The sequence below is a fragment of the Geotrypetes seraphini genome, chromosome 18 (assembly GCF_902459505.1).
Source record: "Geotrypetes seraphini chromosome 18, aGeoSer1.1, whole genome shotgun sequence".
In the NCBI taxonomy this organism is placed as follows: Eukaryota; Metazoa; Chordata; class Amphibia; order Gymnophiona; family Dermophiidae; genus Geotrypetes; species Geotrypetes seraphini.
In genome coordinates, this window is record NC_047101.1 from 40,701,429 (window position 1) to 40,728,429 (window position 27,001).

At 43.0% G+C, this 27,001-nt stretch overlaps 1 protein-coding gene across 1 annotated transcript in view; it reads right to left on the minus strand.

The window, feature by feature from the left end:
* Positions 1-26,429, minus strand: part of FCHSD1 (FCH and double SH3 domains 1) — a 185,830-nt gene extending 159,401 nt beyond the window's left edge. Inside the window, exon 1 of the mRNA XM_033927510.1 lies at positions 26,307-26,429. The gene's annotated coding sequence lies outside the window, so the exon portion shown is untranslated. The remainder of the gene's footprint in view (positions 1-26,306) is intronic.
* Positions 26,430-27,001: the final 572 nt, after the last annotated feature.

Here is a 27,001-nt window from a genome sequence, read left to right on the forward strand (position 1 = left end):
TGAAACTTCATTGGCTGCCTATAGAGAAACGTATAGAGTTTAAAACTGTTTGATTCATAATATTATAAAGGCAGAGGCTTCCGATCATCTCATTTTGGGGTCCTTTTACTAAGGCGTGATAGCCGATTTAGCGCGCACTAACCCCCTCTTTTACTAAGGTGCGCTATGCTTTTTAGCGCGTGCTAAACACACGCTAAATGCTAACGGGTGCATGTTATCATATGGACATGTTAGCAGTTAGCGCACATGTTGATTTAGCGCACGCTAAATGCACGTTAAAACGCTTAGCACACTATTATAAAAGAGGGACTAAATGCTAACGCGTCCATAGAATATAATGGGCGTATTAGCATTTAGTGCGCGCTAAATCGGCTAGCGCGTTCTTTTCACATTCGCATAATTCATCTAATAGATTGAGTAGTACATTTTTATTTTAGTTTCCCCCTTTTAGAATAGGTTTTAAATGTCAATTTGATTCCTCTTCTACATATGCTGCTATTCTAATCTAATCTTCATTTTATATACCAAATCTACTCTCTAAGGAGGGGACATGATCAAAACATTCAAGATAATGAAGGGAGTAGACTTAGGTGATAGAGACAGGTTGTTCACCCTCTCCAAGGTAGGAAGAACGAGAGGACACGCTCTAAAGTTGAAAGGGGATAGATTCCGTACAAACGTAAGGAAGTTCTTCACCCAGAGAGTGGTGGAAAACTGGAACGCTCTTCCGGAGGTTGTTATAAGGGAAAACACCCTCCAGGGACTCAAGACAAATTAGATAAAGACAGGTTGTTCATCCTCTCCAAGGTAGGGAGAACGAGAGGACACGCTCTAAAGTTGAAAGGGGATAGATTCCGTACAAACGTAAGGAAGTTCTTCACCCAGAGAGTGGTGGAAAACTGGAACGCTCTTCCGGAGGTTGTTATAAGGGAAAACACCCTCCAGGGACTCAAGACAAATTAGATAAAGACAGGTTGTTCATCCTCTCCAAGGTAGGGAGAACGAGAGGACACGCTCTAAAGTTGAAAGGGGATAGATTCCGTACAAACGTAAGGAAGTTCTTCACCCAGAGAGTGGTGGAAAACTGGAACGCTCTTCCGGAGTCTGTTATAGGGGAAAACACCCTCCAGGGATTCAAGACAAAGTTAGCCAAGTTCCTGCTGAACCAGAACGTACGCAGGTAGGGCTAGTCTTAGTTACAGCGCTGGTCTTTGATCAGATGGCCGCCGCGTGAGCTGACAGCTGCGGCACGATGGACCACTGGCCTGACCCAGCAGTGGCAAGTCTTATGTTCTTATGGCTCGGTTTACAGTTCGTTTAAAAAAATGAAACATAACAAGTAAAATCTGTGGGATAAAAACAGAAATTGGTTAGATTAGATGGATGGAAAAAGTTAGAAAAAAGTATGTCGAGTTGCTTAAAATTACTACGCGAAAGCTAAAATCAAATTAACTATTGTGAAAACAGCCAGGTTTTTAAACTTTTTCCAAAATTGAAATAATTGATCTACCAGTCTTAGAGAATCTGGAAGTCCATTCCAAATTCTCACCAATTTAAAAGTAAAAGATTTACTAAGCTTCCCAATGCATTTAATACCTTTCAAAGAAGGAAATGCTAATTTGTGAATTGTTGTAATTCTTGAATAGCAGGATCTAAAGGAATTCCCACTAAGAGGAATCAAAGAATCAAATATTCCATAAAGGAGTTTGAAAACCACACATGCACACTTGAGCTGTATGTATCCTATGATGGACCAGAAGCCAATGGGGTTTTCTCAGCAATGGGGAAACATGGTCGTACTTTCTCTTTCCAAAAATAAGTTTGGCCGCTGTATTCTGTATTAACTGGAGACGATCTAAACTGCCCTGTTTAATACCCAAATAAATAGAATTACAGTAGTCCAACTGGGCCAACACAGTGGATTGTACCAGTAATAAATAATGTTCTTGATAAAATAGTGCCCTGACTTTCCTCAGCATGCGCAAAAGGAATTTATCTGGTCATTAAAAGTAGAGAGGAATCCAGAATAATACCCAAAACTCTAGAAGTGAAGTCAAGTTGTAATATAATATTTGATTTCAATGCAGTATTAGTAGGGAGATTAACTAATCTAGGTCCAATCCAAAGCATCTTAGTTTTTGAAGCATTCGGTTTCATTTGAATGGAATTTGCCCAACTCTGGAGCTTAGAGATACAGCTATCTATGCCTGTAACCAGGTCACTGAAATCATGTTTGACTTCCAATAAAATAAAAATGTCTTCTGCATAGGTAAAAATAGATTCTTCGGGCGAAAGACAGAAATGTTTTAAAGAAGTCATATAGATATAGGCAAATAAAGACTGAAATTAGTTATTGGAGATAAAAACATTTTTATATGATAGATTGTAAAGTTAGTATTATTATCTAAAGAATTGTAAGGATATCTTTTTATCCAAGAATTGTATCTTCCTATTGAATTATTATGGCTTCTTTCTGATGTAAATCGCCTTGAACTAAATAGTATTAGAGCAATTCAGATGTCGCCTACAGACCAGTGAGTTTGACCTCGGTACCGGGAAAGATGGTAGAGGCGCTGATAAAAGACTGCATCATTGATCACTTTGATGGACACAATCTGATGAGAACCAGTCAGCATGGCTTCAGTAAAGGACGATCTTGCTTGATGAACTTGCTGCACTTCTTCGAAGGAGTAAACAGGCAGATAGACAAGGGTGACCCAGTCGACATTGTATATCTGGATTTTCAGAAGGCGTTTGACAAGATTCCGCATGAACGACTACTTCGGAAAATTGAGAGCCATGGAATAGAGGCTGAAATACTCATGTGGATTAAAAACTGGCTAGTGGAGAGGAAACAGAGAGTGGAGGTAAATGGACAATACACGGACTGGAAGAACATCACCATTGGGGTGCCACAGGGCTCGGTGCTCTTCAACATATTCATAAACGATCTGGAAATGGGTACGACAAGTGAGGTGATCAAATTTGCGGACAATACGAAGTTATTCAGAGTAGTGAAGACGCAGGGGGATTGTGAAGATCTGCAACGCGACATAACCACGCTCGAGAAATGGACAGCAACATGGCAAATGAGGTTTAACGTGGATAAGTGTAAAGTAATGCATGTTGGTATCAAAATCCCATACACAAATACAAGGTGTCCGGGGCGGAACTTGGAGAGACCCCCCAGGAAAGAGACTTGGGAGTACTGGTCAACAAGTCGATGAAGCTGTCTGCGCAATGTGCGGCGGCGGCGAAAAAAGCAAACAGAATGGTAGGAATGCTTAAGAAGGGGATCACGAACAGATCGGAGAAGGTTATCATGCCGCTGTACTGGGCCATGGTACGCCCTCACCTGGAATACTGCATCCAGCACTTGTTGCCGTACATGAAGAAGGACACGGTACTACTCAAAAGGGTCCAGAGAAGAGTGACTAAAATGGTTAAGGGGTTGGAGGAGTTGCCGTACAGTGAGAGTTTAGAGAAGCTGGGCCTATTCTTCCTTGAAAAGAGGAGACTGAGAGGGGACATGATCGAAACATTCAAAATAATGAAGAGAATAGACTTAGTAGATATTCTCCAAGGTGGGGAGAACGAGAGGGCACTCTCTAACGTTAAAAGGGGATAGATTCCATACAAATGTAAGGAAGTTCTTCTTCACCCAGAGAGTGGTAGAAAACTGGAATGCTCTTCCGGAGTCTGTTATAGGGGAAAGCACCCTCCAGGGATTCAAGACAAGGTTGGACAAGTTCCTGCTGAACCGGAACGAATGCAGGTAGAGCTGGTCTCGGTTATGGCACTGGTCTTTGACCTGGGGGCAACCGTGTGAGCGGACTGCTGGGCGCGATGGATCACTGGTCTGACCCAGCAGCGGAAATTCTTATGTTCTTATGTCTTGTATTTGATTAGATTAGATTAGAAATAAAACACAGCATAAATGAAATAAGGTGATACCTTTTTTATTGGACTAACAATGCATTTTTTGATTAGCTTTCAAAGGTAACTCTTCTTCTTCATATCAGAATTATTTCTGATCTGAAGAAGAAGGGTTATCTTCGAAAGCTAATAAAAAAATTTATTAGGATAGTCCAGTGGCTCTCAGTCTGTTGTGACACTATTGACATATAATATTCACCTACATGACACACTAAACATTCCAGTTTTCAGTTGAATAAAAGAAAAAAACCCTATAGGGCTAATTTTCAAAGAATTTAGACACACAGGGCCTGATTCTAAAAATGGCGTCCTGATTGTAGGTAGCAGTAGGCGTTCTACCTCTGACTAATAGACCAATCGGGATGCACATTTTAAATAAAAAAAATTGATAGGGCAAAGGACGCCTACAATATAGGCATTGTTCGCACATATATAGAGACGTCTAGACATGCCTATGAACACCCAAGGCCGGCATAGGCGTGGTTTACGCTGAAAGTGGCCTTAGGTATCCATAGGCATGAGATAGATGCCTTAAATGTAGGCCTGTAAAATGCTGATCTATATTTAAGGCATCTATAGAAGAAAATAGTCGTGATTCTGGAAACAGCGCCTACCGGTGATTGAAATGTGGTAGGCGACGTTTCCAGAATCAGGCCCACAAATTATCATAGGTTACTATGGTATTTTGTGTGTCTAAGTGCTTTGAAAAATTAATCTTTATATGTCATATAATTGTTGCTAATAATAATGCAAGGGACGTACAGATGCAATGGCGGTGACTTCCGGGGAGGAATGGAGGGATGAGCTGCAGCATTTTCATTTGAGTCTAGGGACCAATTATGGAGATTTCAAGTACCTGACTTCCTGGTTATCAACTCTTCCCAGCCTGCAGCACACATGGTTGTTAAGAAAAGCATAGGCATACTGTCTGTCTGTCAAATTTTTAGCTGGTGTTGGTGACACACCAGTTGGGAACAACTGAGATAGTTCAATAAAACAGCTATCACCTTATTTCATTTATGTTTTGTTTTATTTCAATATATTTCCTTTAAAAGTGGACTAACATGACTATCACATCATTTAACTCAGGGGTCCCCAAAGTCCCTCCTTGAGGGCTGAATCCAGTCAGGTTTTCAGGATTTCCTCAATTAATAGAATAGAATAAAATAGAATATGCATGAGATCTATATATTCATTAACGACCTGGAGGCAGGAACAAAATGTGATGTTATTAAATTTGTGGATGACACCAAACTATATCGCAAGTTCAATAACATGGAGGACTGCGAAGATCTCCAAAAAGATCTGACAACACTGGAAAAATGGGCCAAAAAGTGGCAAATGAGTTTCAACATAGGGAAATGGAAGGTCATGCATATAGGGAAAAACCCCCCGATGTTCACTTACAAAATGGGGGGATCAGCGCTAGGGGTGAGCGGCCTTGAAAGAGACCTGAGAGTGATGGTAGACACAACATTGAAGGCGTCAGCGCAGTGTGCCATGGCCTCAAGGAAAGCAAACAGAATGTTGGGTATCATTAAGAAGGGTATCACGACCAGGACAAAGGAAGTCATCCTGCCACTGTATCGTGCTATGGTGTGCCCGCACCTGGAGTACTGTGTTCAGTTCTGGTCGCCGTACCTCAAGAAGGACATGGAGGTACTTGAGAGAGTCCAGAGAAGAGCAACTATATATTTACAGAGAAAATAGTAACATAGTAACATAGTAGATGACGGCAGATAAAGACCCGAATGGTCCATCCAGTCTGCCCAACCTGATTCAATTTAAATTATTATTTTATTTTTTTTTTCTTCTTAGCTATTTCTGGGCGAGAATCCAAAGCTTTACCCGGTACTGTGCTTGGGTTCCAACTGCCGAAATCTCTGTTAAGACTTACTCCAGCCCATCTACACCCTTCCAGCCATTGAAGTCCTCCCCTGCCCATCCTCCTCCAAACGGCCATGCACAGACACAGACCGTACAAGTCTGTCCAGTAACTGGCCTAGTTCAATCTTTAATATTATTTTCTGATTCTAAATCTTCTGTGTTCATCCCACGCTTCTTTGAACTCAGTCACAGTTTTACTCTCCACCATCTCTCTCGGGAGCGCATTCCAGGCATCCACCACCCTCTCTGTAAAGTAGAATTTCCTAACATTGCCCCTGAATCTACCACCCCTCAACCTCAAATTATGTCCTCTGGTTTTACCATTTTCCTTTCTCTGGAAAAGATTTTGTTCTACGTTAATACCCTTTAAGTATTTGAACGTCTGAATCATATCTCCCCTGTCTCTCCTTTCCTCTAGGGTATACATATTCAGGGCTTCCAGTCTCTCCTCATACGTCTTCTGGCGCAAGCCTCCTATCATTTTCGTCGCCCTCCTCTGGACCGCCTCAAGTCTTCTTACGTCTTTCGCCAGATACGGTCTCCAAAACTGAACACAATACTCCAAGTGGGGCCTCACCAATGACCTGTACAGGGGCATCAACACCTTCTTCCTTCTACTGACTACGCCTCTCTTTATACAGCCCAGAATCCTTCTGGCAGCAGCCACTGCCTTGTCACACTGTTTTTTCGCCTTTAGATCTTCGGACACTATCACCCCAAGGTCCCTCTCTCCGTCCGTGCATATCAGCTTCTCTCCTCCCAGCATATACGGTTCCTTCCTATTATTAATCCCCAAATGCATTACTCTGCATTTCTTTGCATTGAATTTTAGTTGCCAGGCATTAGACCATTCCTCTAACTTTTGCAGATCCTTTTTCATATTTTCCACTCCCTCTTCGGTGTCTACTCTGTTACAAATCTTGGTATCATCTGCAAAAAGGCACACTTTTCCTTCTAACCCTTCAGCAATGTCACTTACATACATATTGAACAGGATTGGCCCCAGCACCGAACCCTGAGGGACTCCACTAGTCACCTTTCCTTCCTTCGAGCGACTTCCATTAACCACCACTCTCTGGCGTCTGTCCGACAGCCAGTTTCTGACCCAGTTCACCACTTTGGGTCCTAACTTCAGCCCTTCAAGTTTGTTCAACAACCTCTTATGAGGAACTGTATCAAAGGCTTTGCTGAAATCCAAGTAAATTACATCTAGCATATGTCCTCGATCCAGCTCTCTGGTCACCCAATCAAAAAATTCAATCAGGTTCGTTTGGCACGATTTACCTTTTGTAAAGCCATGTTGCCTCGGATCCTGTAACCCATTAGATTCAAGGAAATACACTATCCTTTCTTTCAGCAACACTTCCATTATTTTTCCAACAACTGAAGTGAGGCTCACCAGCCTGTAGTTTCCTGCTTCATCCCTGTGACCACTTTTATGAATAGGGACCACATCCGCTCTCCTCCAATCCCCAGGAATCACTCCCGTCTCCAGAGATTTGTTGAACAAGTCTTTAATAGGACTCGCCAGAACCTCTCTGAGCTCCCTTAGTATCCTGGGATGGATCCCGTCTGGTCCCATCGCTTTGTCCACCTTCAGTTTTTCAAGTTGCTCATAAACACCCTCCTCCGTGAACGGCGCAGAATCTACTCCATTTTCTCGTGTAACTTTGCCAGACAATCTCGGTCCTTCTCCAGGATTTTCTTCTGTGAACACAGAACAGAAGTATTTGTTTAGCACATTTGCTTTCTCCTCATCACTCTCCACATATTTGTTCCCAGCATCTTTCAGCCTAGCAATTCCATTTTTTATCTTCCTCCTTTCACTAATATATCTGAAAAAATTTTTATCTCCCTGTTTTACATTTTTAGCCATTTGTTCTTCCGCCTGTGCCTTCGCCAAACGTATCTCTCTCTTGGCTTCTTTCAGTTTCACCCTGTAGTCCTTTCTGCTCTCCTCTTCTTGGGTTTTTTTATATTTCATGAACGCCAACTCTTTCGCCTTTATTTTCTCAGCCACTAGGTTGGAGAACCATATCGGCTTCCTTTTTCTCTTGTTTTTATTGATTTTCTTCACATAAAGGTCCGTAGCCATTTTTATCGCTCCTTTCAGCTTAGACCACTGTCTTTCCACTTCTCTTATGTCCTCCCATCCTAACAGCTCTTTCTTCAGGTACTTTCCCATTGCATTAAAGTCCGTACGTTTGAAATCTAGGACTTTAAGTATCGTGCGGGCCGCTCTCCACTTTAGCCGTTATATCAAACCAAACCGTTTGATGATCGCTACTACCCAGGTGAGCACCCACTCGAACATTAGAGATACTCTCTCCATTTGTGAGGACCAGATCCAATATCGCTTTTTCCCTTGTGGGTTCCGTCACCATTTGTCTGAGCAGAGCCTCTTGAAAGGCATCCACAATCTCCCTACTTCTTTCCGATTCCGCAGACGGAACATTCCAGTCCGCATCCGGCAGGTTGAAATCTCCCAACAGCAGAACCTCCTCTTTCCTTCCAAACTTTTGGATATCCACAATCAGATCCTTATCAATTTGCTGCGATTGAGTCGGAGGTCTGTAGACTACACCCACGTAGATAGAAGTTCCATCTTCTCTTTTCAGAGCAATCCATATCTCTTCTTCCTCTCCCCAGGTCCCTTGCATTTCGGTCGCTTGGATATTGATCTTTACATAGAGAGCTACTCCTCCACCTTTATGACCATCTCTGTCCTTCCTAAAAAGATTATATCTCGGTATGTTTGCATCCCATCCATGTGATTCACTGAACCATGTCTCTGTGATAGCAACAATATCTAGATCTGCCTCTAATATCAGGGCTTGCAGATCATGAACTTTGTTGCTTAGACTGCGAGCATTTGTGGTCATCGCTTTCCAGCTATTTTTCAGCGATAATCTCCTTTTTCGTATGGATTTTTGTGTCGTTTCACTTTCCGTTGCAATACTAAGAAATGAGTTGCTGATATTGCTTATGTTGCAGCCTTTACTACTATCACATCTTTTCTTTTGCCGGGGGTGGTCTCTATAATTGTCCTTCGTACATACACCACCCCCACCTTCTAGTTTAAATGCCTAGAAAAATATTGTCTAAATTTCTCTGCAAGGTTTCTTTTTCCTGCTGTAGTAATATGTAGCCCATCAGTGCAATATAGCTTCTTGTCCTTCCATGTATTTCCCCATCCTCCTATGTACCTGAAGCCTTCTTGATGACACCAGGCTCTGAGCCATCTATTAAAGTCCTCTGTGTTTTTCACTCTTTGCTCTCCTTTTCCATATGCAGGCAGTATTTCAGAAAAAGCTAAAGTCTTTACAAAAGGTTTCACGCCCTCACCAAGCTCCCGAAAAGCTTTCTGTGCTGCAAGTGTGGAGTTGTTGGCCAGGTCATTTGTTCCCAGATGGATAACAACATCAGTGTTAAAATCCTTAGTTTCTTCCTTAATTATAGTCAGTATTTGCCTGGAACTCCTGGTAGCTGAGGATCCTGGAAGACATTTCACTATTTTGGTCTCCTCGCCCTGTGTTCCAAGGTTAATGCCTCTGATGATGGAATCCCCCAACAGTAATAGTTTTCTGTTTTTGGCTTTTTTATTTGTACTTAGGGTGCTCTTGTTCTCTTGAGTTTCCTTCATTGGTTCAAGTCCCACCTCCCTTCTGTTTTCTTGAGTATCGCAGTGCACTAGTGGAGCGAAGGAATTCTGTAGAGGTAATATTAGTGAAGGTGGATGTTTCTGTGTTACATGTCGCAGTCTTCCTGAGCCTACTGTGACCCATTTATTCCTGGGCTGTTTTATTCTTTGAGGTAGAGGTGGTAAGTTGGTATGATTTTGTGGAGTGATGGAAGCTGCTTTAATTGTATTCAATTCCTGTTTAAGTTTGCAGAGCTCCTCCTTAATACTGGCAAGTTGAAGACAGATGGGGCAAGCCTTGGAATTAAAACACCACAGTGATTGCATAGAATAAAGGTCATCTTGATTGGTTGTGAAGTGACCAGAAATATAGGCTCTATACCACCTAAAACACAGTATTTTAAACAAAAATGCAGGAAGAGGAAATAAGATTTAACAGAGGAAAGAGAAGGATTTATTTTTTTGTGCTTTTTTATATTTTTTTTTTAGTAAGAAACAGGGAGGAGAAGAGAAATTAAGCAGATATAATGCTGAAAACCGGTGAAAAGAGCAGAATATGAAATGTTGAGTAACTTAGCTTTTAGAAGTTCACAGGGCAGCCTTGTTTCAGCAATGTCCCAAAGATAATGCAATTAACCTTAGAAGTAAAACAGAGCCCCTCCCTTCTCCACCTAATCAGACACAATGGCTAAAAACTAGTGCCTAGTGCCTGAACAGTGGTCCCTGATTAATTAATAATTAATTAATAATTAATGATTAAGCTAATAAAGGGCATGGAGGACCTCTCATATACTGACAGACTGAAAAAGCTAGGGCTTTTCTCCCTGGAAAAGCGGAGACTTAGAGGAGAAATGATAGAAACCTTCAAGATCATGAAGGGCATAGAAAAAATAGACAGGGACAGATTTTTCAAATTAAGGGGATCAATAAGTACAAGGGGGCACTCAGAGAAATTGAAAGGGGAGAGGTTTAGAACAAACGCCAGGAAGTTCTTTTTCACACAGAGGGTGGTGGATACATGGAACGCGCTATCAGAGGATGTGATAAACAGGAGCACGCTACAGGGGTTCAAAGAAGCTTTGGATAGGTACTTGGAAGACAAAGGGATTGAGGGGTACAGATAAGAGTAGAGGTAGATTATAGGGATGGGATTAGAGGTAAGTTACAAAATTAATCAGGGACCACTGTTCAGGCACTAGGCCTGATGGGCCGCCGCGGGAGCGGGACGCTGAGCAAGATGAACCTCTGGTCTGACTCAGTGAGGGCAACTTCTTATGTTCTTATGTGCACGCACTGCTTTCAATTCATATTCATTGGGGAAATCCTGAAAACCCAACTGGATTCGGCCCTCAAGGAGGGACTTTGGGGACCCCTGATTTAACTCATTATAAAAATTAATTTTAGGAAGAATGACATAGTTCCTTTTTCTATTTTCTCTGTAAATATATACGTTTAAATGAAATTGACATCCACATGTAAAGCAGCAATATGCATTTTTTTCCCCCAGCAAACAATGGCATGCTTATGCACTGCTTTTGAAAGCACTTTTCAAGGCTAAAATGTTTTGTATATGGTAACAAGAACTTAAGACTTTAAATGCTTATCTGGACTGCTTGGATTCTCCCAAAGGAATGGATCATCTGCATTCTCCGCTTTTGGCATCTCAGAGAATATAAGATTGAATACTAAAACACATCTTGCTTCTATCCTTAAGTCAATTAAATCCTGAATATTTAATTTAATTTATTTCATTCATTTTCTATCCCGTTTTCCCCAAAGAGCTCAGAACGGGTTATAGGTTAAACATACATAATATACAATTAACAGGTTTTGATTTGCACTGGATTTATCCTAATTTGACACATACTAGGGATCTAATACCAATATACATGGAGAGGCATAATCAAAATAAGTCTGATTCGGATATATGATGTTAGATGCCCAAAGTCAGCAGTGGTAAAATGTCCATCCTTGAAAAATACATCTAGAATATTGTTTTTTCTCGAAAATCATCTGTTGGACGTCTAAGCCATTGATCATCCAGACTGCCAGAACAAGACCATTTGGATGTGGGAGGGGCCAGCATTGTGAAGAACTGGCCACCCAGACAGGGCAACACAGCAGTGAGGCACCTTACAGAGCACTGCTGTGAACTTCACAAAAAGGGTGCCACATAAACATCTCACCAGAACTCCTTTATAGGATATGGTGAGCACCCCCAAAACCCACTATATCCACCTGTCTACAACCCCAATAGCCCTTATGGCTGCAGGTGGCATCTATATGGCAGTATAGTAGGCTTGTTTTTTGTGGGGTTTTTTGGTGGACTCACATTTTCCACCATCAATGTAGTGTTTAGAGTGGCTTATGGGCCTGGGTCCTCCTCTTTATGGTTCACTAGCCCCCCCCCCCCCATGCTATTTGAGATACCTACTGTACATGCAGCTCTACTAGGCTTTCCTATAGCAGGTGCTGATGTTCCAGAGATAGGTATAAACGCTTTTATTCTGATATTTGTGGCAGTGTGAGGGGGTCAGTGATCACTGGGGGAGTGTGTGTGGGTCTTTACGTTGTCTCTGTAGTGATTATCTGGTCACTTTGGATACCTTTCTGGCACTTATACCTGCTTTTACATCATCTGACTCACAACGTATAAGTTTCGTCCAGGAGGACTCGTGAAACATTTGATTATCCCTGCAGGACAACTAAGTCTAAGTCGGCCCACTTTCCACCCATATACCGCCCTAACCATTCCTCCAGATACGTCCCTTTTGGCTCTGGGCACACAGCGGCATCCAGAGGCCTAAATAGTCCCTGGATATGTCCAGAAGGTTGGTTTGATTATCAGCATTTGGATGACCTGTCTTTTATGTTGTCCAAGTGCTGACTTGGGCAGATTTTTAGACATGTTTAAGTTTTGATTATGAGCCCCATAGTATACAGTTTACAGGTTATAATTTGCCTTAGTTCCAGGGCAAGGTTCTTCAATACAAGTTTTATCTTACTTGACACATACTAGGGATCTAATACCAATATACCATGGAGAGGCATAATCAAAATAAACGTCTAAGTCTGATTCGGACGTATGATGTTAGATGCCCAAAGTCAGCAGTGGTAAAATGTCCATTCTTGAAAAATGCATCTAGAATATTGGTTTTTCTCGAAAATCATCTGTTGGACGTCTAAGCCATTGATCATCCAGACTGCCAGTCTATCTTTATGCCATATTTTTGACTAAAAATTTGTTTAAGTTCCAAACGCCCAGAACAAGACCATTTGGACGTGGGAGGGGCCAGCATTGTGAAGAACTGGCCACCCAGACAGGGCAACACAGCAGTGAGGCACCTTACAGAGCACTGCTGTGAACTTCACAAAAAGGGTGCCACATAAACATCTCACCAGAACTCCTTTATAGGATTTGGTGAGCCCCCCCCAAAACACCCCCAAAACCCACTATATCCACCTGTCTACAACCCCAATAGCCCTTATGGCTGCAGGTGGCATCTATATGGTAGTACAGTAGGGTTGTTTTTTGTGGGGGGTTTTGGTGGACTTCCCGCGTTCTGGCTGTCTCCCGGCGGCTCCTCTCACGACCGCCGCCTGCGTCGGAAGCCTTCTCCGACGCAGGTGCGGCTCACCCTTACCGCACTATCTGCCTGCCCCGGAAGTGTTATTTTTGGTTGTTTCCTTCCGCCTCCGGCTGGCCGGACCCTTCCCTTCATGCTGGGGTGGAGTTTGTTTCGGCAGCAGATCTTTGGCGCTGCAGTGGAGGCACGCTGGCCTGCTCCGGTGTCGGCCGGCCAGTGCAATTGCTGATGGAGTCTTCTGCTCATCCCTGGTGATGTAGTAAGTGCGCATGCGCACTCATGTGGCCACTTCCCTATCAGGGAACACGGCTTATGAGTGCGCATGCACGCTTAGCGTTTTATTATTATAGATATGCAATTTACAGGATAAATTTGACATAGCTACAGTGCAAGATTTATCAATATAAGTTTTTATCCTAATGTGACACATAATTGATATACATTAATATTTCTTTGTAATCTGTCGGCCTTAGTTGGGGAGTTAGGTGAACAGATGTGTTTTTATTGCTTTTCTAAAGCTGAGGAGTCCTTTAAGGGATCTGATCTGTGGGGGCAGTTGATTCCAGTGGATTGCTATAAAGTGGAAGTAGGAACGTTGTTTGGCAGTTTATAGGTTTTTTTTGTTTTTTTTTAATTATTTCTTTATAAAGTTTGCAGTTGAAGGGCATGACCAGAGGGCGTATTTCATCCTGGGATTGGAGGGACTTGTTCGGCATGTATGGAGTAAGCTTGGTCATCATATAACCCGTGCCATTTCGTGCAAGGTTTTGAATGCTAGCATCAGGCCCTTGAATACACAGTGTTTGACTACAGGTAGCCAGCGAGCCGACGATAGAGCCTGGGAGACAGGGTCACTGGCATGGAGGTTTTTTAGAAGTCTGATTGCCGCATTTTGTATTTTTGTATTGCTGAGAAAACTCCATCTTAGAATACAGTTCAAGTGTGCATGTGAGGTTTTCAAACTCCTTTATGGAATATTTGACTCTTTGATTCCCCTTAGTGGGAATTCCTCTAGATCCTGGTATTCAAGAATTACAACAATTCACAAATTAGCATTTCCTTCTCTAAAAGGTATTAAATGCACTGGGAAGCTTAGTAAATCTTTTACTTTTAAATTGGTGAGAATTTGGAATGGACTTCCAGATTCTCTAAGACTGGTAGATCAGTGATTTCAATTTCGAAAAAGTTTAAAAACCTGGTTGTTTTCACAATAGTTAATTTGATTTTAGCTGTCGTGTAGTAATTTTAGTGCACAAAAGGGAGAAAGAAAATCCAACGTAGTCTGCAGTAAACAACAGCAAGCAGAAAACAACGAACAGACTGCAGATAATGTACAAGATGCAGGCGTAGTTTATTAATAAATGCAGTAACATATACAACCTTATAGCCAACCAAGGGACCCGACACGGTCCGTGTTTCGGATAACACGCCTTCCTCAGGGGTCCTAATGAATTTAAGCATAAATACTTAAGATGATGTGTAAACATAAAAAGGTGAAGCAAGCAAATGGTGATATGACAAAGGTGATAGTGTCATACAAAAACATATTAAAGAGAAATAAAGTGAAAATGTGCAAATAATATCCTGGTGTCTCTAAGTGTGATTGAAATATATAATGATATAGTGCAAAAGGATGCAAAAACTTTTATGACTAGAATATCACTGAATGAAAAACTAGAAATAAAGTGACACGTGTCAAATGAAAAACAATTAGTATCAACATAGGGATACGTGACAGACGAAAGAAAAAACCCACAAATATCAGAAAAGAAAAGGGAACCAGAAGTAGTGATGAAACGAGAAATGGAGCAGACCAATAATAATAATAATAACAGTTTATATACCACAGGACCGTGAAGTTCTATGCGGTTTACAATGCTTGGAAATGTTAAAGATTGAGTGAATAAACAGAGTTACAGATTGAATGAACAAAGTACAGATTTAGCGACAGATGGTTCTTGCGCTCGGTTGTTAAGGACTAAGATTGAATAGGTTGGTTTCCTAAGTATTTCAGAAATAGATGTGTTTTCAGGTGTTTCCTGAATTCTCCATAGGTAGTAGGCACAAGCAATTGTTCAAGGTCTTTACCCCATAATGCTGCTTGATGTGCGAGAAGATGTTGATGATGACTTTTAAATTTACAACTTCTAACCGGTGGAGAAATGAAGTTCAGGTGTGAGCTTCGCTTGTGTCTGTTGGTTGAGAAAGAGAAAAGGTCTGTTATGTATTTAGGGGCTAAGCCATAAAGTACCTTGAAGCAAAAACAACCAAACTTGAATTTCACACATGCCTCCATCGATAGCCAGTGTAAAAGTCGATAGGAAGGTGTCACATGATCAAACTTCTTCAATCCACAAAGCTGTATTTTGAACCAGTTGCAATCGCCGCATGTATTTCTGGGGGAGTGCCAAGTAGGCGATGTTACAATAATCGAGTTGACTCAGAATAAGGGATTGCAGTGGCGTACCTAGGGTATGTGGCACCCGGGGCCCATCATTTTTTGACACCCCCCCCATGTAAAAAAATATTTTTTGTAATGACCATGAAACGGAATAAATGGTCAGAATAGAAACAGGCAGTGAAAATTTTCTTATATTCCAAACATAACATAACATAACATAAATTATGTCTGAATTGTCATGACATCAGAAGTACATATGGAGTAGTTGCAGGTGATGCTTGGGACAGTTCTGATTGTGTTAGTTCGGTTTTATGTGTTTTTTGAATAGAAGGGTTTTTATTTCTTTTTGAAGGTTTTGCAGTATGTGGTCGATGTCAATTGGTTTTAGGGTTGGGGGTCGAGTGTTGCAGCTCGAATGGCTAGGAGGTTGTCGAACAGTTTTTTTCCTTTTGACGTTTTTGGTTGGAGGGTGTGTGAATGGTGCGTGAGTTCTCCTATATCTGTTTGAAGTGGATTGAATTATTTAGCTGAATTAATTAGTTACCCCCTCATCCCACACACATTAATTCTCTTCCATTTTTGTTCCCATTATAAAAAACACTGATAAGTTCCCAGAAAAAAAATACATTAAAATAAGAAGTGAAAACAAAGGCCCCTACAGATGAGAACATAACATAAGAATAGCCTAACTGGGCCAGACCAATGGTCCATCATGCCCAGTAGCCCATTCTCATGGTAGCCAATCCAGGATACTAATACCTGGTCAAAACCCAAAGAGTAGCAACATTCCATGCTACCGATCCAGGGCAAGCAGACACTTCCCCCATGTCTTAATAACAGATTATGGACTTTTCCTCCAGGAATTTGTCCAAATCTTTCTTAAAACCAGCTACACTATCTGCTTTTACCATAACTTCTGGCCACTTCATTTTTAAGTTTAGATCTTTCCTTTCAAACAGAGACCTTGCTAGATGTCAAATACAGCACAAGGTAACTTCACATGGACTTAGCTGTGCAGGAAATGTGAATCTCCTCATACACCCACCATATAGTGCAAAAATGTGCAAAGGTCTGTTTTTTTCTTTCGATCACTACATAGCCTAATGCCACACAAGCAGCGCTGTTACAAACATATTCTGTAGGTCAATGCTAAGGATAACAAAGTTTCCTTCCTTGGACCAGAAGGAGATACTGATAAACCACTGGAAGAGATCCCAACACAACACCCAATGACCCATTCAGTGTGTGAACCAGTTGAGTGGAGTGGACTAACTGGGGGGTGGAAATGGGCCCGGAGTTTGCTCAGCAGAATTTCCCAGACCACCTCTTCCTCTCAACACATTGACACGCTGCCACCACCACCACTAGAAACACCTCACTGGGTAGGCCAGCTATGCTATAAACTTTATAAAACACATTATTATATTTTCTTATAAAGCACATATTTTAACTGAACTCTCTGACATCCTCAGCCTTTCCATTCACAAAAATAGAAGGAAGAAAAGTTCCCATTTCCTGCTGTTTCATGTCCCCGGCCTATACAATATTTTTTTTCTGCAGACCCTTCAAAAGTCTGACCAAATCCTCGTTTCACTTGCATTATAAAGTACTGAGGATGCCATCTCTCCCCAATCCCAGGTCCTAAAGTCTAAGACAGTAGCGCAAACTAATGCTGCCAGATTCAGGAAAAAAAATTTCGATTCGATTCAGCCTATTGAATTGGTTTTTCAATTCGATTTTCCTGCCCAGTTGGGTGATTTTTTTCAAAACTCCTGGTGGGTTTTATAGCTTTTTCACCCCCTTTGGCTTCTCCTAACCACACTGGCGCTGTGGTGTAAATAAAATAAAGAAACAAAAAGGACTTTTCCTCTCTCTGTTAAATCCTAGCTCACGTTTGCAGTCCAACACCAGCTCTGTCAGGATATACATTTCAAATCTGACATATTATAATCACAAAACAGAAAATAAAATTAATTTTTCTACCTTTTGTTGTCTGGTTATATTTCAAATCTTGTTGGTCCAAGGCTCTGGTTTTCTTCTGATAACTTGCTTGCCAGGGTCTCCTTCTTTCTTCTTTCTGCGTGCTAACCATTCATCTGCAAACTCTGTCCTCCCTTTCCATTTCCCTTCCCTCCCCAGGAAGTCTGGTATCTTTCCTTTTTTTCATCTCCCTCCACAGATCCACCTTTTCTTAACTACCCTTTCATCCGGCATCTCTCCCTCCTTCCCCACCACCCCAGAGTCCACCATCTCTCCCTTTCTTTTCCCAATTACCCTCCTATCCAGTATCTCTATTCCTCCTCCACACCATCCCTTGTGTCCAATTTCTCTCCCTTTCAGTTCCTTCCCTCCCTAAATCCCATGGTCCATCATTTCTCTCCCTCTCCTCTATTTTCAGACCCATTATTTCTTCATCCCCCCCAAAGTTTGGCATATGCACGTCTCTTTGAACACCCCCTTCCCTCTGTGTACTTCTAAACCAGGGTCCCCCCCCCCCAAGGCCTGTCCCCCCTTAAAGGTCTGCCTGTCCCCCCTTGAAGGCCTGCACCCCCCCTTGAAGGCATGTCCCACCTCCTTGAAGGCCTGTCCCTCCCCCTTGTAGGCCTGCCCCCCACCTTGAAGACCTGCCTGCCTGTCCCCCCCTTGAAGGCCTGTCCCCCCTTGAAGGTCTGCACCCCCCCGAAGGCCTGCACCCCCTGAAGGCCTGTCCCCCCCTTGAAGGCCTGTCCCACCCCCTTGTAGGCCTGTCCCCCCCCTTGTAGGCCTGTCCCCCCCTTGAAGGCCTGTCCCCCCCCTTGAAGGCCTGCCCCCCCCTTGAAGGCCTGCACCCCCCCGAAGTCCTGCACCCCCCCTGAAGGCCTGCACCCCCCCCTGAAAGCCTGTCCCACCCCCTTGTAGGCCTGCCCACTTCCTTGTAGGCCTGTCCCCCCTTGTAGACCTGTCCCCCCTTGAAGGCCTGCCTGCCCCCCCTTGAAGGCCTGTCCCTCCCCCTTGAAGGTCTGCACCCCCCCCGAAGGCCTGTCCCCCCCCTTGAAGGCCTGCCTGCCTGTCACCCCCCCTCCCCCTTGAATGCCTGCTTGCCTGCCCACCCGCCCCACCCCGAAGGACCGCTCGCCCCCCTGGCCTCCCCGCACCACCTATGAAGCAGCACTACCTATGCTCCCGGCCTTGCCGTTCAATCCCCACCACCACCACCACCCCCGAAGGACCGCTCGCCCCACTGACCTTCCTGCACCACCTATGAAGCAGCCGCAGCAGGATCGCGACGTCAGCTATCCCTGCGCTGCTTCCTACGCCGCGTTCCCGCCCCTCCTCTGACGTCAGAGGAGGGGCGGGACCGCAGCGCAGGAAGCAGCGCCCAAGCAGCTTAGGGATAGCTGACCTCGCGATCCTGCTGCTTGCTGCTTCACAGGTGGTGCAGGAAGGTCAGTGGGGCGAGCGGTCCTTCGGGGGTGTGGGGGGACTGAACGGCAAGGCCGGGAGCACCCCTTCAGGGCTGGCACCCGGGGCGGACCGCCCCTCCCGCCCCCCCCTTGGTACGCCACTGAGGGATTGTACTAGAATTCGAAATGATGAGGCATCGAAGTAAGCTCTGATGGACCGAAGTTTCCAGAGGGTATAAAAGATTTTTCTGGTCGAGTCCACCTGGTCTTTCATGGTCAGGTTTTGGTCCAGTGTTACACCCAATATCTTCATAGTGGGTTGAATTGTTGATGCACATTGGTGCTTTAGTGTCGAGTGGGTATGGCGCTGCTATGAAAAATTTTGTTTTCTCTGAGTAATAATAATCCAAATCTTAATAGCCGGAAGGGAAGTGATACTGCCCCTTTCCCATTATGCAGTATCACTTCCAGCTATTAAGATTTGGATTATTATTACTGTTGGTCTGCTCCATTTCTCGTTTCATCACTATTTCTGGTTCCCTTTTCTTTTCTTTTCTGATATTTGTGGTTTTTTTCTTCCGTCTATCACGTATCCCAATGTTGATACTAATTATTTTTCATTTGACATGTGTCACTTTATTTCTAGTTTTTCATTCAGTGATATTCTAGTCATAAAAATTTTTGCATCCTTTTGCACTATATCATTATATATTTCAATCACACTTAGAGACACCGGATATTATTTGCACATTTTCACTTTATTTCTCTTTAATATGTTTTTGTATGACACTATCACCTTTGTCATATCACCATTTGCTTGCTTCACCTTTTTATATTTACACATCATCTTAAGTATTTATGCTTAAATTCATTAGGACCCCTGAGGAAGGCGTATTATCCGAAACACGGACCGTGTCGGGTCCCTTGGTTGGCTATAAGGTTGTATATGTTACTGCATTTATTAATAAACAGCGCCTCCATCTTGTACATTATCTGCAGTCTGTTTGTTGTGTAGTAATTTTAAGCAATTCAACATACTTTTTTCTAACTTTTTCCATCCATCTAATCTAACCAATTTCTGTTATTATCCCACAGTTTTTACTTGTTATGTTTCATTTTTTAACGAACTGTAAATCAAGTCAAGCTCCTTAGGGAGTAGATTCGGTATATAAAATGAAGATTAGATTACATTAGATTGTAGGTTCTTTGCTGTGAGACTGTTGAATAGGGCATTGCAGTAGTCCATACTGGAGAGGACACAGGCATAGAGTAGTTGGGTGAAATCAGACTCAGAAAAGTAGTTCCTTATTTTTTGGAGCTGAGATAGGTAGTAAAATGAGGAAGATACTACCTTAGAGATATGGTTGGAAAGCGACAGGTTAGAGTCCAGGAGTATTCCTAGGCTGTATGCTTGGTCCTTCGCAGTTATGGTAGTTGAGTCCCAACGTAGTGAGGGATGGGTGCAGTTGTAGTGTTCTTTGTGGATCCAAAGGACTTCCAGGGTAGGCCGATGGCAGCAGGCTCACTCGTTGCCTTTGCCCAAAGATTTAAAATGGGAGTGGCCAAGGAGTTGGTAAGCGGGGGAGGTGAGAGCCAGAGAGAGAGAGAGAGAGATCTAGGGTGGAGTTTTTTTTCTGTAGACCTATGGATTTCTACTCCCTTCAAATCCATCCCTCAACCAGTGTATCCCAAGGGCTGAGGACTGGGAGTGTATTTTCACTACTCTCTGTGAAGATGGTGACACTGTACTTTAAACTTAACAACACCAGATTAATTAGAAGCTGGCAAATTAAATGTGTAAAATCAGATGAAGGCACAGTCCTGCTCTAAAGCATGTGCCCTCTGACAATATGGATTCTGAGCTCACACAGAGCCAGAGAGAAGGGTGGGCTATAGTCACAGGCTGCAGCAAAGCCCCCTGGGAACTTGAGTCCACTACACACTCTGTTTACATGTCTAAGCCCTCTGCACTGCAGCCCTGCACATGGAGAACCAGGGACTCCATTCATTAAACCCTCAACAGTAGGGTTACCAGGCGTCCGGATTTCCACGGACATGTCCTCCTTTTGAGGACATGTCCGGAGGTCCGGACGGCTTTTCAAAACCTGACTCTTAGAAAGCCCTCCCATAACTCCTCCCTGCCCAGTCGTGTCGGGAGGGGGTCTCCGCGCATGCGCAGTTGCGCAGATGCAACGTGGTGACATCACGCGCACATGCCTTTCTGCTCGAAGAACAGGCAGTGGGGGCGGGGCTGGGGGGCGAAACTGGGGCGTAACAGGGTGGGGATGGGTGGAACTCGACTGGCATGGGGGCGGGGCTAGGGGTCCACATTTTACTGACGTAAAATCTGGCAACCCTACTCAACAGGGAACATTATTTACATCTTAAAACCGTACTCTAATAGATGCTGGCGTCATACTGGTATAGGGACTTTGGACCATCTGTTGTATTTTTGTCCGTTTATATTAATATATTGGAAGTCAATTTAGGGACAAATAAATTTAGTACTAGATTCAAATGTTCCAATGTCATATGAGGCTATAATTTGTGGAAAATTTTACATGTGAAACCCAATCTAGATAAATATAAGAATCATCTATTTATGATCCTAACAGGTATAGCCATTCAATTGATTACAAGTAATTGGAAAAACTATGATAGAATTAATTATACATTTTGGTGGGTGAATGTGTGTACTACATACAGATATGAACGAATTAACGCAGAATGTAGGGGTTTTAGTGAGGTATTTAATAAAATTTGGAGCCTATTGACTAAATTTAAATAAACATAATAAAGTATTTTCATCATATCTCTTCTTTTCTTTGGTTTATTTATCTTTGCACATCCAGCGGGGTGGGGGGTTGGTGGGAGGGGAATAAATATTGATAGTGATATTTGGGTAACTTTATTCTTTATTTGTATTGTATATTAGGATATATTATGATATTATTATATGCAGGAAAATGAAATTATTGAATGATATTTATGTTACCTGTATAGATAATAGTGCAATATGGGGAATATATTTTGTTCTTTCATTTGTATGACACTGTTTTTGATTAAAAACAATAAAGAATTAAAAAAACAAAAAAAACCCAGTACTCTATTCACATGAATATGGGAACATAACACACCTCCTCTCTAACTTGTGCACACCATACACTTTCTCTTCTCTCAGATCATCCCCACTTGTTTCTGAACTCCTCAGTGCCTTAATTCCCTCTTCCTCTCCTAATCTTCTCATTCTATTTTTCCTTCATGTCTTCTCCCAATGAGCAGTCTGAGTTTTGTTTTGGGGTTGAGTGCTTAATACCCAACTGGGCCTACTCCACGCCCCCATTTCTACACTTTTCTGCTCCCTTCCAATCTGATGTGCCTTACCCCTACTAAATTTCTCCTCCCCATTAGGGTCCCTCTCACCCCCACCTTTGGTTAGTGCCCCTCCCCTGCAGGCTAGGGTCACCCATCCCTCATCCCTCCTAAGTAGATTCATTTCACGTTTCTTCCTGCTAAGGATCATACTCCTGCTCCCGCTTCTCATAGCATCTCTAGTCCCTGACACCATTTATGTCTTCTCATCTCTGAAACACACAGAATGAAGTACAACAGCAGTTCCACAAGCTGGAAGGCCCTGTGAGTTGCTCCACCACCTGCATGCACAAATTCTGGAAGCTCAGCAGTCAGGGTCACATTTACATGTGGTGCTTTCTGCCCTCAAGCTGAAAGCCTCAAAGATCACATGCTGAGCAGGAAATCAGTGAACCAAAAGGCATGCATTCATATCAGCCCACTGTGTGCTAATGTTCTAGCAGTCAGAGAGTAAGTGGTTGGCTTGGGGAGCACTGACTAGGCCAACCAGCGCCTTCTGCAAAAATGGAAATTAGCTCCTCAGTTGCTGGGAGCAGCTTTGGCACATTATCTCCTCTGTTGACTCCAGCATTACGTCCCTATTTCTCTCTCCATTCACCAAACATCCCCTTCTTTCTCCACTCAGCACCATTCCCCCCCCTACTCCCCCCTTTTCCTGGCCCACATGATGTAGAAAGATATTGGAGTGACACCACCACATTACTCACCAATATCCCCTCGTTCGTGGTGCCCTTTATAGCTACACAAGCCGCACACCCCAAAAGCTAGCCTGATATGAGTCAGAAGACGAGCAGTAGAGCTGTGCTGGGAGTGAGAATGGAAAAAAATACGACCATGTAACACCCTTTCTAATAGACTCACACTGGCTTCCCATTAATCAACGAATAACATATAAAATACTACTTCTAGTATTTAAAACACTATCCACCAATGAACTTCAATTTATAGACCGGTTACTAGTTCCACATAACATGACACGTTCTCTGCGTTCTACAACTCAAGGGTTGCTTATGGTTCCTTCCTTGAAAATTATTGGAACCAGACGTCATGACATATTTTCAGTAATGGCCCCTCTCACCTGGAATGCCCTCCCTTTATACATAAGAGACGTTAAAGACCTTAATATATTTAAAACCAATTTAAAAACGTTTCTTTTTAAAGCTTCTTTTAATCTTTAAACAATCCTTTTTAACTATTTTATCCCAATCCTTATGTTTTTCCCCTACCTGGCTTTTTCTTTCTTCTCATTTGAATAACAGTAATTTTGTAACTTTTACCTTCCCTTATGTATCTGAGTCTGTCTGTATTGTCAGTTTGTTTTTATCCCCTTTTTAAGCTGTACAACATATATTTTAATGTCACTCGCTTAGTATGTAATAAGCGATTTATCAAATTCGATTAAACTTGAAACTTGAAACTTAGTAGTTGAGCCAAGAGGGAAACCAAATCAAGAAACACATATAGTTGGAGAGCAGTGTCAACTTACTACCTTCTAACCCCATCGGTCTCTCCTGTAACCTTTTCCCGCTGCTGCCATGTTATTTAGGGGTAGGGTTACCAGGTCAACGGATTTCCCCGGACATGTCCGGACGGCTTTTCAAAACCTGGCACTTTGTCTGGGTTTTGTAAAGCTGGTGAGATCGGGACCAGTGCTAGAGTGCACCCATGCATGCATGGATGCGCTCCAGCCCCAGCCCGAAGAGATAAGGTTTGTATGAGGCTGAGTTTGGGGAAAGGGGCAGAACAGGGCGGGGCTGGGGCGGAATGGAGTGGACCTGGGGACAAAATGGGGCAGTCCCGGGTGGAACAGGGCGGGGTCATACATCCTCTTTTACCAGATGGAAAATCCGGTAACCCTATTTTGGGGGCTTTTGCATTACATTATTTTACATGAGTACTTATGGATCGCTAATATGCCCCAGAAGGAGTTCAATGTGATTTACAATTTAGAAGAGCCTGGCCTTGTCCAGGATTTACATTATTTCATCAGAGATCATGACATAGATATCTTTTTCTTTAGGTTTGTATAGGCATACGATTATGGTGCAGTGTTCCCCCGGTGGTTCGCGGTCGGCAGTTCGCGGTCCCGGTCATTTGCAGTATTTTCTGACTGCAAACCACCGACAAGGAGAGGGCAGCAGGAGAGGCAGGAGAAAGCAACTTGAGCGCCGCGAGTGCAGGAAATCACTCGTGGTACGCTCCAATCGCCTCTTCCTGCACTAAGTCGGGCCTTATCCAATCAGGAGCTGCTTTGACGTGCACTTGCGGCGCTCCGGCTGCTCTCCTGCTGCCCTCTTAAGGCTCCCCCATGAAAAACCGTATTTGCGGTTTTTCGAGATTCGTGGGGGTTCCTGGAATGGAACCCCCGCGAATCTCGGGGGAGTACTGTATATGGTTTAGAGAGAAGATTGTTTGGGGAATATTCCTTTTTCTAGTGAGTTGTTCAGCCTAGTGGCTTAGCAAGGGTAGGAGGTGCCCGGGCCAGTGGTGCTCCCACCCTCTTCTCCGCACCCACCTGCTGCATGCACGCCTTTCTTTCCCCTCGTACCTCTAACTCTTCGCTGGTGCAAGCAGCATCTCCAACCTGCCTGTGCCAGCCTTGGCATTCCCACTGATGTCACTTTCTGGTCCCGCGACCCAAAAAGTGACTTCAGAGGGAGAGCAGAGGCTGCTGCCAGCAGCAGGTTGGAGATGCTGTTTGCGCAAGCAAAGAGCTTTGGGACAGAAAGGAAGAGAGGTGATGGTGGGGCGGCCCCCACTTACTACACCACTGGTTCAGTCAACCTAATAGATAGTTGTGGTATATTGTAGATGGATTTTTTTTAATAGAAAAAAAAAATTAATGTTTTTATTAAAAGAACAGTACACAGAAGAAAATACAGAATTCAACCAGAAAAGAGAACAGCATAATACAATGTCTCAAAACAAGAGACAACAAAAAACAGGCATAGGGCAGACATCTAATGAGCATTGCATTATTTGGGTATTACTAACTCTATCTCGATGGCCACGAATTTGGACTTGGAGGTTGAAATGTACAGCGGCAGCATCTATGAGACAAACCTGTTTTTTCTTGTTGCATAGGAGTACAAATGAACTGGTTCATTTGCAAAAGTTAGACAGTTCTAAATCTAATAGATGCTGGCATTATCATCTTGATATAGGGACATTGGATCATCTGTTATTCTATTGTCCTTTGATACTTAATTTTTGGAAGTCGAAGGGGGTCAAATTAATGTACTTGAGTCATCAATTCTATTAACTTATGAAGTCATAATATGTGGAACACTACTACATGTTATGGACCGTTATAAATGCCGACTTTTCTTAATTATGACGGGAATAACCATGCAGATGATAACACGCAATTGGAAGAGTTATGATTGATTTAATTATACTTTCTGGTGGGCAAACTTATGTTCTAGTTACAAATATGAAAGAATGAATGCTGAAATGTTAGGACATAATAATGTATTTAACTTGGTGTGGGGCCCATTGGCATCTTTTATTGCTTCTTTATAGTTGTCATTTCTATTTTATTTTTGTCTGATTTCCTCACACATCCAGGGTGGGAGGGGGGGATGTGGTATTATTTTAAATAAAAATGGGCGATTGGAAGAATAATTGTATTTATATTATTGATTAAGTAAAGGGGGGATATTACTTTCAATTATTTGTAAGTTGAAAGTGCTTTTCTTGAAGGGGGGACAAGTCCATGACAAATGTCAGGAAGTTCTGCTTCACGCAGCGAGTGGTGGACGCCTGGAATACTCTTCCAAAGGAGGTTATTAAGGAATCCACTGTGCTAGGATTCAAAGGCAAATTAGATGCACATCTCCTTACGAGAGGCATAGAGGGATATGGGTAATTAAAACTATATCAGGTGTAGACCTGACGGGGCCTCCGCGTGTGCGGATCGCCGGACTCGATGGACCATGGGTCTGATCCGGAGATGGCAGTTCTTATGTTCTTATGATTTGTTATATGCTCGGTTTCATATGTATTGGACTGTTAATACTTGAAATTCAATAAAGATTTATATATATATATATAAACAGCCTCTGTTTCTGTGACTGGGGAGAATTCCTCCCAGTACCTACCTGCTGGACATTTGGTTTGTGGAGGGTCTTCTCTCTCTTTTGATTTTGTGCTGTTTCCTAGGTTCTATGCAGTTTGCGGTGTTTCCTTTGTTGGTATCAGTTCTGATGTGGTCGATTTTTGCTCTGAAAAAGGTTGCCAGTTAGAAACATAGAAACATAGAAAAATGACGGCAGAAAAGGGCCAAAGCCCATCAAGTCTGCCCACTCTATTGACCCTTCTCTTTGATTTTGCTCACCACCCCCTGCCCTTACCTCATTAGAGATCCCACATGAATATCCCATTTATTTTTGAAATCTGATACGCTGTTGGCCTCAATCACCTGCCGTGGGAGTTCATTCCAATAATCGACCACCCTCTCAGTGAAGAAATGCTTTCTGGAGTCTCCATGAAATTTCCCTCCCCTGATTTTCAGCGGATGCCCTCTGGTGGAATAAGGTCCTATAAGACGGAAGATATCCTCTTCCACCTCGATACGATCTGTGATATATTTAAATGTCTCGATCATGTCCCCTCTCTCTCTTCGTTCTTCAAGTGAGTACAGCTGCAATTTATTCAGCCTTACTTCATACGGAAGATCTTTGAGCCCCGAGACCATCCTGGTGGCCATCCGCTGATCTGACTCCATTCTCAGCACATCTTTCCGGTAATGTGGTCTCCAGAATTGAACACAATATTCCAAATGAGGTCTCACCAT